Source organism: Coenobita brevimanus, chromosome 57 (genome assembly GCF_032717465.1).
Source record: "Coenobita brevimanus isolate Jiangsu-jjx chromosome 57, ASM3271746v2, whole genome shotgun sequence".
In the NCBI taxonomy this organism is placed as follows: Eukaryota; Metazoa; Arthropoda; class Malacostraca; order Decapoda; family Coenobitidae; genus Coenobita; species Coenobita brevimanus.
The window spans coordinates 53693067-53713384 of record NC_137010.1 but is presented as its reverse complement, the minus strand read 5'-3'; positions in this window follow the sequence as shown (position 1 = coordinate 53713384).

Below are 20318 nucleotides of genomic sequence, written 5' to 3'. Positions count from 1 at the left end.
TCCGTTCCAATCCATATTTACCCAATCGTTCCCTCTTATATGCTGCCATTTTTCCATCTCCTTGCAACCCTTCCACTCTCCTTGCATGAACTACTTCCTCCTGTCCTTCCCTTCTCTTTCTCCATTTCCTTTGGACCTTAAATCTGACCACCACCAAATGGTGGTCAGATAGTCCACTCCCCCAACCTCTGTATACTCTTGCATCCGTTACACACCTTCTCATCCTTTCATCCACACACACACACAATCAGTCATTGCCTTCCATTCATTCAGTTCACCACCCACCCTTCTCATCACTTGCCACGTATACCTATGGATCATTTTATGCCTGAAGAGGGTATTAGCAATCAGCAACCCTTTCCCGGCACAAATGTCCACTAATGCACTGCCATTCTCATCCATCTCTGCAGGCACACCTCACTCACCAAGTACTCCATCCACCTTCACATTCCCCACTTTTCCATTCATATCTCCAATCAAAAACCCTCTCTCATTCCTTTCAAACTTTTCCATGCATGTTTCCACATTTGTCCAGAACTCTTCTCTCACTCTGGTTACATGATCTTACGTTGGCGCATACACGCACACAGTCACACACATTCGTAGTCGAACTTTCAATCATACCCACACAATCCTTGAGCTAACCGATCCATACTCTCTTATAATCTTCCATCTGTTACTCACAACAATACACACTCCTTCTCTTGCCCTCTCATTTTCACCTACTCCCACACATATACTCCATCCATACTCCCATTCCCTCACACTCTCACCTATCCAATTTGTTTCAGTTAATCCACATACATCCACTTTCGCACCCTCAAGCACCTGGACAATCTCTCTTTCCTTCCCCTCATCATTTGCACCACTTATACTCCAAGTAGCTATTAGTACCATGTCCTTCATTCGGTCCTTAGTCGTCACCATTTGGTCAGTCCTGGTCCGAGGCTTCTTGTTCGCATTATTAGTTAGTCGTTTCCGGGGAGGGGCACTAACCCTCCTCCAACCCAGTTACTGTCACGTACGGAACACGTGTTGGTTATTTATAAGGTTACCACCCAGCGTTGTAAATACTTTCTTGGTTTACAGGAAATCATTTACCTTGCTACTCATTGTAGAGCTACCCTAAAAACAAAGTACCGCTACACTAAGTGGGTGGATGATGGGCGCCCCCATCCTCCAAGTACAGTCATTAATAATTTTAGTTATGAATACTGTGAAGCGTCTGTACTTTCTGCTGAGAGTTTGAACATTGTTATGCGAGTAATTATGAAAAAATGAAGAGTATTATCAGAAAAGTATGATAATATTGGCAATTACTTTTTAAGTTTATTATAGTAGCCTTGTGAGTCATTAATAATTTTAGTTAAGAACAATGAAGCGTCTAGTTTCCTTCAAAAGTCGGAACAATATTATTATTAAGTTAACAATAATGAAATGAAGTCCATGAAGAGTGCTGCAAGGGAAGAGTGCTGTCTCTCTGAATGTGGTGAGTAGCTATTATTTCCAAATAAATGATGATTACAATTATTTTCATTGCAATGATGTATGTTATGAATATTATACACCAGACAATGCAATTAAAGTGGAATTTTTGGTGATGGTTATATATTTGCAGCAACAAAATTTATGAACTATCAATATTTTTATATATTTTTGTCCTAACTTTTGTCAAAATTACAAACAATTAGGCCGACTTTAATGATTACTCAATGATGACGTAATTGTAATTACCGATCATAATTTTACAAAATTAAATGCCATACTTTTTTTCTTCACACACACCGATAGACAACTTCCACATATTACATATATATATTACATTTTCTTGTATTTTCAATGGTTACAGAAATACTGTCCCCCCAAATTCCAAAACTTTAATCGTGTTTTCTGGCATTTTAATGATTGTCGGTTAGCTCCCTCTGGTTCGAAGGGCCTCATCTCCTAAGGACTCCAGTATTTCAGCAGTCAACCAGACACACCTACTGCCTTTCCACAACTGCAACCTGCCTATTGCCTTGCTCACAGTTGCAGCATCAGTCAAAGGCTAGGAGCCAAACACTTGATATGCTGACTACAAAACTTCAGTATTCCAAACTCCTCATTCAGCAACCAATTATGCTCTCTCCACATGTCTTTATCCTTACTGTCCACCACCACCCTTCCTTCATCATTCTTCACATACTGCTCACCTATGATATCCCTGTTTTCCCTGTTCCTCTGATTTACCACTTCGTCATCTAATCCTGCGTTGCCCCATGAGGGGCGTAGGATCCTGGGGCTAGGCAAGGTGGTCCTGACATTTAAGATGAAAGTGACCAGCCTCACTCATCCTTGAAAGGCATTATGTGAGCAATAAACTCTAACCATCCCTTGGATATAAACCTGTGGAGGATCAATCCGACTGGAGTACCTTAATTATCCACTAAACCACCAGATGCCATGATCTGGTTATATGGTTACCACCCAGCATTGTAAATGGTTTCCTAATGTACAGGAAACCATTTGGCTTGTCGCTCAGTGTTGAGTCACCCATAGACAGAAAGAAGAGGAAAGAATGAAGGACAAAAGGCCAAAGAGGAATGAAGGATGGAAGAGAGGAAAGGGCAGTCGCCCGAGAGCAGCACTACATCCAGTGAGTGGATGGTGATTGCTACCACCTACCACCATTTAGCACTATTTAGATTATCTGCTAGATATCGCTAACACTTGTTCCAGAAGTCTCAGAAGAACCTGAAACAAAAAGGTTAATATCAAATATATCCACTTGTCATGTAAGTGTTTGATTATTTAAGATACTGCTTAATTCTATCTATCTATCTATCTATTGCCAGACGCCATAATCCCGTAAGGGGTGGCCATTTGACTTGTGAGTTAATTGTTTTACGGGGAGGGGCACTAACCCTCCACCAACCCACTTTTTGACACATAGGGAACACGAATGGTTTGGTTATATGGTTACCACCCAGCGTTGTAAATGGTTTCTTGGCTTACAGGAAACCATGTGGCTTGTTACTCAATGTAAAGCCACCTGTAAAGGGAAGAAAAGCCATAAGAAGTGACAGGAAAGGTGGGAGAAATAGGAAGAGAGGAGGGCTGGCACAGAAAAAGAATGCTAAAAGCTAAGGAAGAAGTAGGCAGCACTACATCAAGTGAGTGGATGGTGGTTGCCACCGCCTACCACTTATACTGCTTAATTAATTATGCATAAAAGTTGTGTCAGATGGTAATTTCATCATTGTACTGTATACATGAAATATGATAATATTTATACTACATATTAAGGCAGTGTTCGGAATAAATTCATGATTGGTAACCTTTACATACTGTGATAGTCTGACATGTTATCATAATATATGACTGTCAGTCCCTCATGCGCACTCTCCCTCTTTTTCTTCACTGCCTGCAATCAGCAAGCAATTAATATTAAAAGTGACTGATACGATCAATCACAATGCTATGCAAAACCTAAGTAATATTTTTTCTCATTATTTTGAATCACAAAATTGTTACTATTCTATCAATATTATCAGTCTGGGGAATGAACAGATTCATGTGGGCTTGTGCCTGGTTATCCATAACAGGGCTGGTAAAAGTAAATATCAACATACTCTATTCTCTGCGGGTAAGTGGGCAGCACCTATTTTCCACTCACTTGACGTTGTGCTGCCTACTTCTTCCTGCGTGTCTATCATTCATTTCTTCTGTCTGTTTTCCTCTCTTCCTCCTTCTCCCGTCCTTCCTGTGACTATTTATTACTCTTTCTTCAACTTCAGGTGGCTTTACACTGGATGACAAGCCAAATGATTTCCTGTAATGAAGCCACTTACAGCACTGGGTGATAACCATATAACTAACAGGGTGACATGGAGTCTATTATAGTGCCCCTGTTAACTGGGTGGAGATGCAAATGTGGCATCCACCCTGGAACCAAATCTCCACACTAATCCCCACACTGTCAGCTGCATGAGAACATAAGTTCACTGCATGAGACAGCCCTGCAGGGTTGCTTGCCAGCAACCGATGGGTCTGCTTGATCAGAAGGACTGGGGTAGCGCAACAACAACAACAATTATAATCCCATCCTCTTTGCCAAGCAGACGTATACCATTATGCCACTGCCTATGACCATATATAGAGGAACATGATTTTGTGGTCGATTAAAATCAAACCATTAATTTATAAAATATATATATAATTAAATAAAATGAAAAATCCAATCATGATGGGTTTTCCTCAATTTGACTGATTCATCTGACATCAGGTACTGGCATCTTGATTATACTGTTAAGATACCTTCAAAATGAGGTATTCAATAAATCTTATTTCTAGCCTTAATTTCACTATTCCAAAATAGCCTTTATTAGTTCCATCATCATTATCATCATCATTATCCGAACCTCCTTTCCCAGGAGTAGTAATGTCCAGACAGCCCAAGTTTGCCCAATCCAATGAGCCATGCTTCCATTCACTCATCATTCAAGCCCCTGAAATCCTGGCTCTATCTGATACGCCAAAAACATACTTAAAAAAAAAAAAAAAAAGTAACTATAGTAGGACTAGCGTAAATTTGCGCCTGTGGTGTGGCCCGCACCTGTGTACAGTGTTGCCACATTTTCTATACCGTTATCTCTCTCTCTCTCTCTCTCCTGGCGGGAGGTGTGAGCCACCCTGAGTACTTTTGATTCTTTTTTAAGTTATTTATAATTGTGCTTTCATTTGTTAATATGGTTTTGTTATATTTAGTGATATTTATCATTTTTTGTATACGGCAACAGATGACCCGTTATTCCAGTACCATGATTGATTTTCATTCATTCATTCTCTTTCTCTGGGTGTGGAAATGTTGCCGCTCGCGAGTGAATAATTTTTTTTTTTTTTTTACTTCGGTATTGGCATATGCCTACTATTTTGTCCTAAATATTAGCTTATGATTATAAATGTGATTATTCCTCGCCCTTAAAATTACGGTAAAAGCCAGTAAATGTGAGCATTTTTCCCTAGCAACACCTGTACAAGCTATGGTTGGGTCTATGGAGGTACGTACTTTACCTTAGGCCAGACTGGGTGTGTCAGTGTTGCCACTCACAAAAATTATATGAATTATTTCTTTTATTTTGGATATTGGCATATTTCTTCTTTTTTCAGGCTCATTCTATTATATCCATAACTGTAATATTATTAACCACCCTAAAACTACGCTAAAAACCATTAAAAGTGACTACAATTTCTTTTAGCAACACTGTACAATATGTATGCCATGTTTCTGTGTTACTGTATAAATATTTTATGCATAAGATTACTGTTGATTCATCCATCAGAATACACAGGTGTAAGTTTTTTTCATCTGAATTTATCGTATTTTTGATGCCTAGTACATAAATAGATTCCGTTTCAGATCGCTAGTTGGGTAAACGTGGCACCATTGTACACAGGTGCGGGCCACACCAAAGCCGCAAATTTACGCGAGTCCTACTATAGTCATCACTGAAACCTCTGTGCTACAGTGGGTACCTGAGTTCAGCGTAATGCAAGTCTAGCCATTTGCAAGTTTAGCAGAGACTGCTAAAATATCCTCCTCTCATCATTAGCAGACACCTCTCTCGTGTTTAGCGGTATTTTGCTAGCTGCAACCCTCGGGATGCAATGCTCATTTGTTCTGCGGCCATATTTATGACATCACCGAGCGGGCAGTTTCCAAATGTTCCCAATTTTAACATATTTTGAAATAAATTACATATATAACAGATTTTGGTATGTACTTCAAAAAAAAAAAAAAATTACTTTCTTTAGCATTCTTACAGTAAAAATTATAAATACCAAATACTGTACTGATTGTGTAAATGAAAAAAGAAAGAAAAGGAAAAAAAAGTGAGTACTTGGCAACTGTAATCAGCTTCATGGATGCTTGGTGGCCATCACTTCCTCCATCCTCAAAAAACACATTTGTCGTGATCAAGGACAAAGAATTAACAGCAGCGCTGTATGCGGTATTGAAGTGTGCAACAATGTCAGGAACAGCAATTGATTGTGCAATGTTCATTACCTCAGGCAAGGGAAGCAGGCTGGAAAGAGTAAGGATGAAAAAAAAAAAAAAAAAAAAACTAAGTATGAAAGAAAAAGGTGGAATTTTGGATAAACTTGATTCGGGGTTGGGGCCAAGCATGGTTGGAAAATTGTTTAAGATCAGTGACCTTACAGTCAGAAGTAGAAGGTTGAAGCATGTTGCAATAAGATTGTATCTCAAGAGATATACGTGACAGTTCAGTGATGACGGTGGCACATATTGTACACAAGCATCAAGCTGATGGTCACAACAGAACATTATCTAAGGAGGTATATTGACCATAAAAGTGAACATGGAGAGTGTGTTTCCTTGGGCCAGGCAAGGCGGAAGGTGAAAAAAATTTACGATGTTGTTGCATGCAAGTTAAACATTAAAACCACCCCCGTTCAGTGCAAGTGTTGGTTGGTTTGCCTGTCCCAAAAACGGAATTCGCTCAACGGTGCTCATGCACTTGGAGAAGCTGCGAAGGCAAACACAACAGCAGCAGAAGAATTTACTGGTGTGCTGAAGGAAATCATTGATGATGGTAGGTACGACCTTCAACAAGTGTTTAACGCAGATGAAACTTGCATTTATTGGAAACAAAAACCCAAATCAACCACAGTAAGCCAAGAAAAAAAGCATAAGAGACATAAACCTAATAAACAGCAATTCAATGTGCTCTTTACTATTAATGCAGCTGGGGACGGTAAAATGAAATCCCTCTTCATCTACAACGCAGTGTGTCCTGTCCCCTACCGCAACTCCAACATGAAAAAACTAAACATACGTTGGGCGGCTAACAAAACGGGATGAATGACCTCAGCAACAGGCGTGGACTGGTTCAACAACACGTTCATCCCTGAAGGAGAAGCCTACTGCAAACGCAACAACTTTTCAAGTTGCTGTTGCTGCTTGATAACTCTCCAGGTCATCCACAGTTTCTCAAGGGATGCCATCCAAATTGTGAAGTTGTATTTAAGTTGCATTTCTCCCTCCAAACACAACCTCTGTTCTTCAACCTCTTGATCAAGAGATAATCGCCAACATGGAGCTGGAATTTTACCGAAGGGCCTGGGACCATCTTGATGGAGCTGGAATTTTACCGAAGGGCCTGGGACCATCTTGATGGAGCTGGAATTTTACCGTAGGGCCTGGGACCATCTTGATGGAGCTGGAATTTTACCGTAGGGCCTGGGACCATCTTGATGGAGCTGGAATTTTACCGTAGGGCCTGGGACCATCTTGATGGAGCTGGAATTTTACCGTAGGGCCTGGGACCATCTTCAGGCAGCACTGGACAATGACGAGGTAAGGTACGGTAGTTATTTTGTTAAAAAAAAAAAAAAAATCCTTATACACCTATTCTTATTCAACTTTATTTCAACAGTTTTCTTCATCATCACTGACTATGGGATAAAAATATTACGACTAAAGTGACTAATTACGTCCATTAATGTTACGTCCATTAATGTTAGGAAACAGTTTCTGACTAAAATTGTCCGTACTATGCCGAATAAACCTTTTTTTTTTTTCTTTCTTTCTTTTCGGTCACACCAATATACTTATATTTACATGATTTCTGCTCTATCAGACTTAATGAAACTGTCAGTATTTGTTGAAATAAAAAGCAGCGTATAAAGTATTTCGTAAAACAAGGATAAGGGAAAGAAAAAAAAAAGTTTCCATATAAATTTCAGATTTTCCAACAAGTTGAAGACGAGGTGGAGCCAGAACCAGCAGCCGGCGCATCAAACAATCAAGAAGCATGTGATCATGTGGAATCAAATGGCCAACACCACCTAGCCAACATTACAACTGAACGGCTGGCGACTCACACAACACTGTTGCCAAATGGAGATACCCCAGAAGAAATAATGATGATATTTTTCAGTCACTTCAACATCAAACAAGGAGTCAGTCTGATGGTGGAATGTCGGAGTTCTATTAATGCTGCAACAATTCACCATGGATGGAAGAGTGTTCTCCCTGGGGTAGACAACACGGCAACAGTGGATGGAGAGGAGAACTGTGAGAGGCAGAGCGCTGTGACGGTTGCTACAGCTGTGGTCGAAAGAGCCAGAACGATAAGAGTTGGTTGTTTCAATTAGGTGGAGGCTGCTGACATAAAAGAAATGGTTGGCCAGACAATTGCTGATAAGAATGTGGAAGATATGATATATAGAAGTGGATCAGAAAGCCGAGGAAAATGAGGAGAATGAACAAGGAATGGAACAACCACAAGGTGAGCCAACCACTCATCAGATGACGGAGATCTTGACAATTGCCGAGATACAAACAGGCAGTCACCGAATGTGATCTCGATCTAGGATGGAATGAAGCCTGCTGCATATGAAGAATTACATAGAAAAAAAATAATTTCAAGACACCAAGCATTAATTACATAGTACATGGCACGCATGTTACAGGCTACACCGGTTCTCGTCCAGGATCCAGCTCCTGCCAGTGAAGACAATCAGGAGGATGATTCACTGTTCCTTATCTCCTAAACCGCAGGGTTGTTTTGGCTCGACTTGCGTGTCCCGCTAGGCTATTCGTGCTCTGACAGACGTTGCCAAAAATCAGTTATTAGTCCTAGAATATTATATTACAAATCCATATGGCACATACCTTCAGCTTTCTCCTGGAATGTTTGTTGAGCCTTCATCGAGTACCGTAGGACTTGTGGAGACTTCTGAAGCTGGGTAACGAAGTCTTCACTTTACACTTCCCGATACCCCGTAATATGGTTACCACTGCCTGATATTATAGCTACAAACAGTATTCTATGAATTTCAAGTAATTTGGAATCCATATTCCCCCCCAAAAAAAAAAACACTGTGAAAGCAATGTAAATTACGAGCGCATACGAGCTTTCCTTCCATGCTGGTTCCCCGATGGTATTCTGAGGCGGAGCTGTCATTTATTATTTATAAACGCACTCACACTTTATATTCCTAGTACTTTATTACAGTTATTTATATATACAATATTTATCTATAAGTTTCTTTCAGTACTAGTAGTTTATTTTCACTCCAGGCATTCACTTTCTCGTCCTGCATACTAGCGTTGAGAGAGAAATGTGTCACTTTCACTTTCACTTTCATAACTCATAGTGTTCGTACATGCTAGAGTGAAACTTTCTCTTTCATTACTCCTAGTATATAAACTCGTATTCTTATATTACTACTCATTTACATTTCTATTTACATTTTGTATTTTATTTACATTATTTACATTTATATTTTACGTACACTATGTTATGCACTGTCACTTCCAGTAACATAAAACTATTTTCCACTGTTCACTTATATTTACATTCATTGCTTTCACTTGCTGTTTACACATTATTTACACATTATTTACATTTCCACTTGCACTGTTTTAGAGTCACCAGAAAGATCGTAGTCACTGTCCATCATTTTCATTGATAAATTAGCCAGTTCACGTTCCACAGCAGTCACTTAGCCCTTTACCCCTTTCCACACGAGGTTTAATAGGGGTAGAGGTCACAGGGCCTTTGGATGGTGCTAAAAAGCGGCAGAATTGGACAGGCGCAAATCCGACGTGGTTTCTCCTTGAAAGATGACAGTAAACTGAATGTTTTTGCCTAGGGGCAGTGAAGGGCTGCCAATGTCAGCGTGGTGACAGCTGCTAATATATATGCTATGAAATGATTGGCGGGAAATCTAGACAATACATAATAAATTAGGTAGTTCAAGGTGAATGTGAATATCACTTACGCTTCTCCCTTCCTTTCTTATATGTATTTTTATTATGAGAACAGGTCATAAGGCATATTTCAAGGGGAAATAAAGAGGGAAAATTAGCGAACAAGTGCACGTGAGGTGTTGCCAGGTGATAATTAGCCCATTCCAGATGTATGGCGGTATCAATTACCTTTTCTCTTTCTTTTATATATCATTATGTATAAGAATAGGGCAAAGGGCATATTTCAGTGGATAAAATGAGTGGAAAAATCTGTCCAGCATATGTGTAGCGCAGCGCAGCTGGTCAGGCGGGAGGAGAGGGTAATGGAGGGGAGGTAAGGAGGGGGGGAGTCAAGGACAGGAGAAAAATGGCTAAATTGTCAACAGTGGATGGGCGTACAGGTGACATTAGCAGAATTTAGTATACAGTAGCTGGACACTGGTAGTACTGATAGATGATACAAGCCACCACTTGAAAGCCTGGGCGAATTCAAGATAACACAGAATCACAAAAGTGACGCCCCGCGGTGTGATACCTTGCTCCTGAGCATCACGAAAGTGACGCCCTGTGGTTAAGGGGTTAACGATGACCATGAAGATATGAGTAATGATTTCAAAGGATTTGCTCAAAGGCATCCTTCACCAAGTGCTGAATGATGATACACACTTGGCAAGGTAGGGGAAAGGGATAAAGGGATTAATCCCCGAGCTAGAACTCATCAGATCATATAGCCCTGCTAGGGTTACAGGAGGGCGCTACCCCTCCCAACACAGCAGCCACCAGGCGGGGCACGAACTCGCAACCTCATGATTATGAGCCCAACATCCTACCACCGAGCCACTGTGCTCCCCAAGGTGGGGGAAAAGTCAGGTGAGCCAAGTGAGTTGGACTGGTTACCACTGATTTTGTCCATAAGAAAAAAAAAAAAAATATATATATATATATATATATATAAATATATATATATATATATATATATACACTCGACCCTCAATTTGCCGGACTAAAAGGGGGGTAGACCAGTCCGGGAATGGCAAAAGTTCAGGAATGGCAAAAGTCCGGCCCCACATACCATTTCTCGGACTATTATCATACTTTGTCTGAATTTTCCAATACTGTCCGGCAATTATTCCGATAATCTAGAGCATTCTGGAATATAGGCTACCTATAGCAACATAACTAACATACACAGTACATAAAATAATAACACTGATACAATAATAATAATAATAACTGACACAATAGCTGTATTTTGCTAGCTACAGCCCTAAGAATGGTTGTTTAGACAGTTGTTGACGAGAATGTGGAAGATAAAAGAAGATCAGAAAGCAGAGGAGAAAGAGGAAAATGAGCAAGGAATGGAGCACCACAAGGTCAACCAACCACTAATCAGCTGACCGAGATACAAACACGCAATCTTGGACCGAATCGGCAATTTTAATTGGAAAATATTTTAATCTTTATCACCATATAGATTTGCACACCTAATTATTGAAAATTCAGTCAAAAATTTGTGCTTAATTTAATTATTAATAAAAAAATCTGGATTCAGAGTGAAAATTTCTTAAAGTCAGCAGAAGTGTTTTGCCACTACCCTAACAACTCACCCTGACGGACTTTTGTTTTGGATAAATATCGATTTACAGTGCAGATACATTTTTTTTTTTTTTGTACTCAAAATCAATATTTATGCAAAACAGAAGTCTGTCAAGGTATGCTGACGGTCTGAAGGGGAAATATCTGCTAATATTGGCCCACCACTCATCAGCTGACCGAGATGCAAACACTGACAATCTGAAAGGGAAAAATATCTGCTAACATTTGTGCATTTTAGCTCTGAAACCTAATTTTTAAATTAAGTTACATTAAGTAAAATTTTAAAAGTAGATTTCAGATAATTCGGTGTGTATGAACCACTGTGGCGAAAAAAATTAAAATATTTTCCAGTGAAAAGTGCCAATTCAGTATTTAGTCACACCGAGTAGGGTGAGCTAAGTGAGTAGGAATGGATCCCATTGACTTCGTTCGTAACAAAATATATATATATGCAAGGAGAGTGGAAAGGTTACAAGAGGATGAGAAAAAGGCGGAGTATAAGAGAGAAGTGGAGGAACGATTGGGCAAATATGAATTGGAGCAGATGGGGGACGTGGAAGGTGTGTGTAGAATATTTACAGAAGAAATATGTGCAGCATGTGATGTGGTGTGTGGAAGGAAGAGAAGACGGAGGGGGGTGCAAGGAACAGTGTGGTGGACTGAAGAGGTGAAACGGGCTGTGGCACAAAAGAAGAAAGCATACAATGAATGGATGGGAAATAGGGGCGTGGAAGAAGTTGAGAGGCGGAAGAGAGAGTTATATGTAGAAAGAAAGAGAGAGGTGAAAAGATTAGTATGAGAGAGTAAGAAGAGAGTGGATGAGGAATTTGGAAGGAATTTGAGTGTAAAGTGGAGGGACTGTAAGAAAATGTTCTGGAAAGAGGTGAAAAGGGTAAGACAGGGTGGAAGTGAAGTTAGCAGGGGAGTGAAAGATAAAAATGGTAGATTACTAGTGGAGAAGGGAGAAAAAGTGAGCAGATGGAGAGAACACTTTAAGGAATTGTTGAACGTGGAGGATGGAAGTAATGCGAGTATAAGTGGCTGGGGAATGGCTGGGAGAAGGAGGGAGGTGAGAAGACAGGAAGAAATCAGTAGGATAGAAGTTGTGGAAGCAATGAAGAAAGTTAAATCAGGGAAAGCCCCAGGAATTGATGGAGTGTGTGGTGAAATGCTGAAGCATGGGGGAGAGATAGTAGTAGAATGGATGTGGAAGATGTGCAGATTGGCCTGGGAGGAAGGTAGAGTCCCGGAGGATTGGAAGTCAGGTATAATTATTCCCTTGTACAAAGGAAAAAGGGAAAAAGAAGTGTGTGGTAATCATAGGGGCATTTGTCTTCTTAGTATAATAGGAAAAGTGTATGGTAGGATACATATTGACAGAGTTAGAGAAAGAACAGAGAAATTAGTTGGAGAAGAACAGGGAGGCTTTAGGAAGGGAAGAAGTTGTGTAGATCAGATATTCATTCTCAGATCTTTAGTGCAAAAGTTTCTAGAGAAGGGAAAGAAGTTGTATGCGGCTTTCATGGATTTGGAGAAAGCATATGACAGGGTGGATAGACTAGGATTGTGGAAAGTATTAAGAATATATGGAGTAGATGGGAAGTTGTTGAATGCTGTGAAGAGTATGTACGATGGTGCGAAGGCTGCAGTGCTTCTGGATGGTGAACTAAGTGAATTTTTCTCTTTGAAAGTTGGGTTGAAACAGGGATGTGTCATGTCTCCATGGTTGTTCAATCTGTACATGGATGGGGTAATAAAAGAGGTACAAGGTAGGGTAGTGGATGTTGGAGTGGCCCTGGTGAGAGAGGATAGTGTTTGGAAACTCCCTGTACTGTTGTTTGCAGATGATACTGTGTTGTTGAGTGAAGACGAAGGGGAGCTGCAAGGCTTGGTGGATGAGTTTGAGAGAGTGTGTAAGAAACGGAATCTAAAGGTGAATGTAGGGAAGAGTAAAGTGATGGTCTTTGAGAGAGGTGAAGTCAGTGAATGTACAGCGAGGTTGGATGGTGAGGAATTGGAAAATGTGAGTACGTTTAAGTACTTGGGTAGTGTGATGAGTAAGGATGGAGGTTTGGAGGGTGAAGTGCTTGAAAGGGTACAGCAGGGAAGAAAGGTTGCTGGTTCTTTGAAAGCAGTGATAAGAAACAGGGAAGTGGGCATGGAAGTGAAAAAGTTACTACATGACAGTATTGTGATACCAACTCTAACGTACGGAAGTGAAGCTTGGACGTTGTTGGAAGGACACAAGTCAAGAGAGAGAGCCGCGGAAATGAGTTATTTAAGAGGAGCCTGTGGAGTCACATGGAGAGACAGGCTGACGAATGAGGATATAAAGGAGCGTTGTGGTGTTGATGTGGATGTGATAGGAAGAGTTATGAGGAACACACTGAGGTGGTTTGGCCATGTGGAGAGGATGGAGGGTGAAAGACTGACGAAGAGAGTGTATGTGAGTAAGGTGGAGGGGGAAAGAGGGAGGGGGAGGCCGAGGATGAGATGGAGAGTTGGGGTGGAGAGGTATATGAGAGAGGGGGGTGTGAGTTGGGAGCAGGGGAGTGACATGGCAGGGGACAGGGCGACTTGGAGGCGATTTGTTTGTGGCCACCCCAAACGGGATTGAGGCGTCTGGCAATAGATAGATAGATAGATAGATATAATTTTTTTATTACCAATGAATTTTATTGAGTCCAAGCCTCCCTTAAACTTTACTGTGTTATGCAATAAACTATTTATAGTGGCATTTGAGAAAGGCAAGAGGCAAATGGGATATTGCCATGAGTTAGGAGCTGGTGACGTGAAGCAGGTTGGTGTCCAAGATGCATTTCATGTATGAAAATAATTTCTTGTCTGTGTTACAAATGGCCTTTATCAGGTCAAAACCTTGCAAAAATTATACTGTATTGTGCAGCAGACTGCTTATAGTTTTATATGTGAGAATAATGGTCGGGTTTTTGTTGAGAATCCCGGACTTGTACAGGCATTTATCTGGCATTTAATAATATTGTCCGGCCTCAGCCCATGTCCGGGAAATCCAAAATCCTGGAAAAAGGGGTCAGCCAAATCGAGGGTCAAGTGTATATCGTTCGTTTTTAAAGGCTCCAACATGCTTGCATGTGTCGGCCTTGGTCACCTAATGGCGGCTCTCCACGCTGCACGATCCATTGCAGCCTCCCTGTTCAGTCCCTTAACCATAAGATCACACTTAATGACCTCGTCCCATGTCTTTCTCAGTCTACCCCTCATAACCCCACCCCCAATATTAACGCTTCTCACCTTCCTCACCCAATTATCATCCCCCATCCTCTCCACATGTCCAAACCACCTCAATCTACCTCTCCTCATCACAACACCAATACACTCCAGTCCCATCCTACCTCTCAATTCTTCCATTGTAAACCCAGCCCCTCCAGGCCTTGGACGCAGAGACGCACTGCACATCCACCTAATCATTGTCATTTCTGTACGTCTGAGCCGGCGAATATCCTCCTCCTTCACTGCCCAGGTCTCACTACCATACAGCATTACACTCCTAACACATGCTGCATGCAAAGACCCCTTAGCACGTAGGGAGAGCCCTCTCAATGTCAGGAGAGGCAAGAGCTCCCTAAACTTCTTCTAACCACTTCTCACCCTAGCCACAGAGCTAGCTCCAGCCCCACCTCCAGCACACAACATGTCTCCCAAATAAAAAAACTCTTCCACACACTCAAGAGATTCACCAACAAGTTCAATCCTTTCATGTCTGACAATCTTCACCTGCTCACCCCGGCACGCCGTACACAAAAAATCAGCATTATCTCGCAGTCTACCTCTGATACCACTACATCTCTTATGCACCCATTTACCACACACACCGCACAAGATGGAATTACTTCCCACGCCCTTGTGGCAAACTGCACATGGCCACTCTCCCTCATCTTCGACAGTACCGCCACCAACCCTAGATATCATCACTTTTGTTTTATCTGCATTTACCTTTAAACCCTTTTGCCCCATACCATCTCTCCACTTCCTAAACCTTTCCTCCGCCTCCCTTTCATTCTCTGCAATCAACACCAAATCATCAGCATACAACAACTCCCACGGGAGTCCATTTCTAAAGTCACGTGAAAGGGCTTCAAGTACCATGATAAACAACATGGGACTCAAGACTGACCCCTGATGCACACCAACATTCACGGAAAACTCATCACTCAAATCTTCATTCACTCTCACCTGGGTGTGAGCACCCACATACATGGCCACAACCACCCTAACCAGCCACTCCTCCAAGCCAAGCTTTCTCATTGCCCACTTCACCACCTCTCTAGGGACTCTGTCAAAGGCCTTTTCCAAATCAACAAAAACAAAATAAAGATCCCTTCTCCTACCAATATATTTTTCCTGAAGCTGTTAAACAATGAATATGGCATCAGTGGTCCCCCTACCTGGCATTAACCCAAACTGCATCTCATCAATATTCACTCTTTCTCTAATCATACCTTCTAAAACACTCTCCATTACCTTCATTATCTGATCTAAAAGCTTTATACCTCTATAATTTCCTCTTTTCAGGGCATCACCCTTCCCTTTATACACATTTACAATTACACTCTTCAGCCAATCATCTGGAACAACGCACTCATAAATAATCCTATTTATCAGGTCAATGACTAAACTCACCCCTATATCGCCTGAGGCCTTCAACATTTCGGCAGTCAACCCGGACACACCTGCTGCCTTCCCCACCCTCATCCTGCCTATTGCCTCACTCACAGTAGCAGTATCAATCAAAGGCCAAGGGCCAGACACTGGATCTGCTGGCTCCAAACCTTCCCTGCTCCAGTCAAACTCCTCATTCAACAACCGGTTATAATGCTTTCTCCATGCATCTTTAATATCCTCACTGTTCACCACTACCCTTCCTTCATCATTCTTCACACACTGCTCACCTATGATATCCCGATTATCCCTCTTCACCTGACCTGCCACCCTAAATATATTTTTCCTTTCCCCATAATTTAGGTTATCAAATAATTGTCTCTGTGACTCAGACTTTGCCCTGTATACCTCTCTTCAAGTCCTACGCTTGGCAGCCAAATATTCCTCTTTGCTACCACCCTTCTTCCATTTCCGGAAAAGCCTTCTTTTCTCCTTAATTGCAGCTTCTACACCCTCATCCCACCACCAAGTTACTTATGTCTTGGTGGTCCTCTTGTCCAGCCGCATGTTACATCAGTAACTCTCAAGAAAATGTTCTTGAGGACTCTGTACTGTTCATTAACGCCTCTGTCTACGGCTCCATGTTCAGCCACTACTCTCCTCATCTCGCTATAGATGGCATTCCTTACTACTTGGTTTTTCAGCTTCTATATTTTCCTCCTAGGTACATAAGTCCTCTTTTTCATCACTTGTTCTTTAAGCACCATATCACAAATCAATAGTTTGTGCTGCTGCACACACTCCTCACTTCCTATAACTTTAACATCCCTCACTAACCTCCTATCGGCCCTCCTAACCAGAAAATAATCTATCTGACTGTTATTTCCCCCAGACTCATACGTAATTAACCTACTGTCTCTTTTCCTAAAATATGTGTTGCACACAATCATGCCCGTTGCCTCCCCAAACTCGAGTATCCTTTCCCCTTCTGCATTCCTTAGACCATACGCACATCCCCCATGCACTCCTTCATAACCTTGTGCTGCTTCACCTACATGACCATTTACAGTAAGTCCTCTCCCAAAATCACTATCTCATCATCCCGCATACCACCCACTACACGTATTAAATCATCCCAAAATCTATCTTTCTCTGATTCATCCAATCCTGCCTGTGAAGCATATGCCGATATAATCGCAGCTATCTTTCTTCCCAACAGAATTTTCACTACAACTATCCTATCGCTTACTCTCAAAACATTCATAACACATTCCACCCATTTCTCCGCAACCATCACACCAACACCTCCATATCCGTCTGTTCCCCCCTGCCAAAACAACTTATAGCAACAGTCCTTCCCAACAATCTTTTTGGCTGATCCACCCCTGTACCGGACTTCCTGCAAACACGCCACATCCACCCACCTCCTACTGAATGCCTCAACGACTTCCCCTGCTCTTCCCCTCAAACTTCCCACATTCCATGAACCCACCCTCATCCCCATGGGTGATTTACTGTCCTCAGGCTTGCTTTGAAACTTATTTAGTTTTGTCATCTTCAGTATTAATAAAGGGGGACAGACACAGCACAGGTCCCACTCACTGCACAGTCCCAGGTCCAGGCAATGGATCTGGGACCCCTAGCCCACCAGCTTACCAGTGGCTGTGGTAGTGGCCTCCGGGCACCCTGCCAGGACAGCTGCAGGGACACCCTCCAAGCGCGTCTTGGCACTGCAACTATCCCGCCATTATACACCTACTGATAGGGCAGCCTCCTGGGGCGCTACTCCCAGGTTTGGGCCCCTCTCTATTGGGCAGAAGCGGCAGCCTGGGAACCGCAATGCCCTGTACCCTCTAGCACAGGCTCGAGCCCCATCTCGCCCTGGACCCACGATCTATGCTGGTGGAACCCCCGTCACGCCTCCCCCCAGAAGTCCGCCACTAGGTAGCGGGGGCAAAGTTTTCTGGCCGCATGCCCTTGCTGGCGCCAACCCCTGTAACGTAGTGGGATACGTTGTGTGAAATGTAAAGTGCATGTGGTGTAATGCATAGATAGTTAGAGGAAATGTTTGGGAGAGTATGCTGGTCTACTCTCCATGTTACTGTCACACTGAGAAGGTCAGCAAAGGGGGATGGTTAGATAGCTAGTGAAACAGGAGCTCCAGCTCGCCCTATCACCAGCATTCCCATTCCCCTTGGGAGTACTACCCTGTTCGGCCAGTGCTACGGCCTCCTCCTACAATATTTATATATATATATATATATATATATATATATATATATATATATATATAGATAGATAGATAGATATATGGAGCCTATGTGGTAGAGTGGTAGAGTGTGCATCTCATATGCTGGTGGATGCAGGTTTGCTTCCCGCCAGAGTTTTCAAAATCTTTGGGAAGTATTTACTGAGCCACTGACCATTTTGGCGGACATAAGGGGTGCTGTGGTTGAATCAGTGTTGCATACTAGTATGCTTGCACCCAGTCGGCTTGAGGCAGGCCAATTACACTTGGTTCACAGACTACACACACATCCAAAGCCACTACAACACTACAATCACACTCACAAGCACTTCTCACCCTACAGACAGTCTCTACCAGACAGCCTAAGCCAGAGATATACATTGGCTGTATCGTCTCTGCTTCGGGGAGGAGGAGGCTGTAGCACAGCTGAACAGGGTGGTACTCCCGAGGGGAATGGGAATGCTGGTGATAGGGAGAGCTGGAGCTCCTGTTTTACTAGCTATCTAACCATCCCCCTTTGCTGACCTTTTCAGTGTGACAGTAACATGGAGAGTAGACCAGCATACTCTCCCAAACATTTCCTCTGTCTTATGCACTACACCACATGCACTTTACATTTCACACAACGTATCCCATTACGTTACAGGGGTTGACACCAGCAAGGGCATGTGGCCAGAAAACTTTGCCCCCGCTACCTAGTGGCGGACTTCTAGGGGGAGGCATGACGGGTTCTGCCAGCATAGATCATGGGTCCAGGGCGAGATAGGGCTCGAGCCTGTGCTAGAGGGTACAGGGCATTGCGGTTCCCAGGCTGCCGCTTCTGTCCAATACACAGGGGCCCGAACCTGGGAGTAGCACCCCAGGAGGCTGCCGTATCAGTGGGTGTATAATGGCAGGACAAGTGCAGTGCCATGCGCACTTGGAGGGTGTCCCTGAAGCTGTCCTGGCAGGGTGCCCCGAGGCCACTACCACAGCCACTGGTAAGCTGGTGGGCTAGAGGTCCCAGATCCATTGCCTGGACCTGGGACTGTGCAGTGAGTGGGGCCTGTGGTATGTCTATCCCCCTTTATTAATACTGATTATTACAAAATACAAGAATAAGATTCAAAGCAAGCCTCTGGACAGTAAATCACCCAGGGGGATGAGGGTGGGTTCATGGAATGTGGAAAGTTTGAGGGGAAGAACGGGGAAGTCGTTGAGGTATTCAGTAGGAGGTGGGTGGATGTGGCGTGTTTGCAGGAAGTATGGTACAGGGGTGGATCAGCCAGAATGATTGTTGGGAAGAAATGTTACTATAAGTTGTTTTGGCAGGAGGGGACAGACGGATATGGGGTTGTTGGTGTGATGATTACAGAGAAATGGGTGGAATATGTTAAGAACGTTATGAGAGTAAGCGATAGGATACTAGAAGTGAAAATTCTGTTCGGCAGAAAGATAACTGCAATTATATCAGCATATGCTCAACAGGTAGGATTGGATGAAGTAGAGAAACATAGATTTTGGGATGATTTAATACACGTAGTAGGTGATATGTGGGATGATGATATAGAGGTTTTGGGAGAGGACTTAAATGGTCATGTAGGTGAAGCAACACAAGGTTATGAAGGAGTACATGGGGGCTGTGTGTATGGTATAAGGAATGTGGAAGGGGAAAGGATACTCGAGTTTGGGGAGGCAACAGACATGATTGTGTGCAATACACATTTTATGAGGAGAGAGAGAGTAGGTTAATTACGTATAAGTCTGGAGGAAATAGCAGTCAGATAGATTATTTACTGGTTGGGAAGGCTGATAGGAGGTTAGTGAGGGATGTTAAAGTTATAGGAAGTGAGGAGTGTGTGCAGCAGCACAAATTATTGCTTTGTGATATGGTGCTTAAAGAACGAGTGATAAAAAAGAGGACTTATGTACCTAGGAGGAAACTATGGAAGCTGGAAAACCAAGTAGTAAGGAATGCCATCTATAGCGAGATGAGGAGAGTAGTGGCTGAACATGGAGCCGTAGACAGAGGCGTTAATGAACAGTACAGAGCCCTCAAGAACAATCTCTTGAGAGTTACTGATGTAATATACGGTTGGG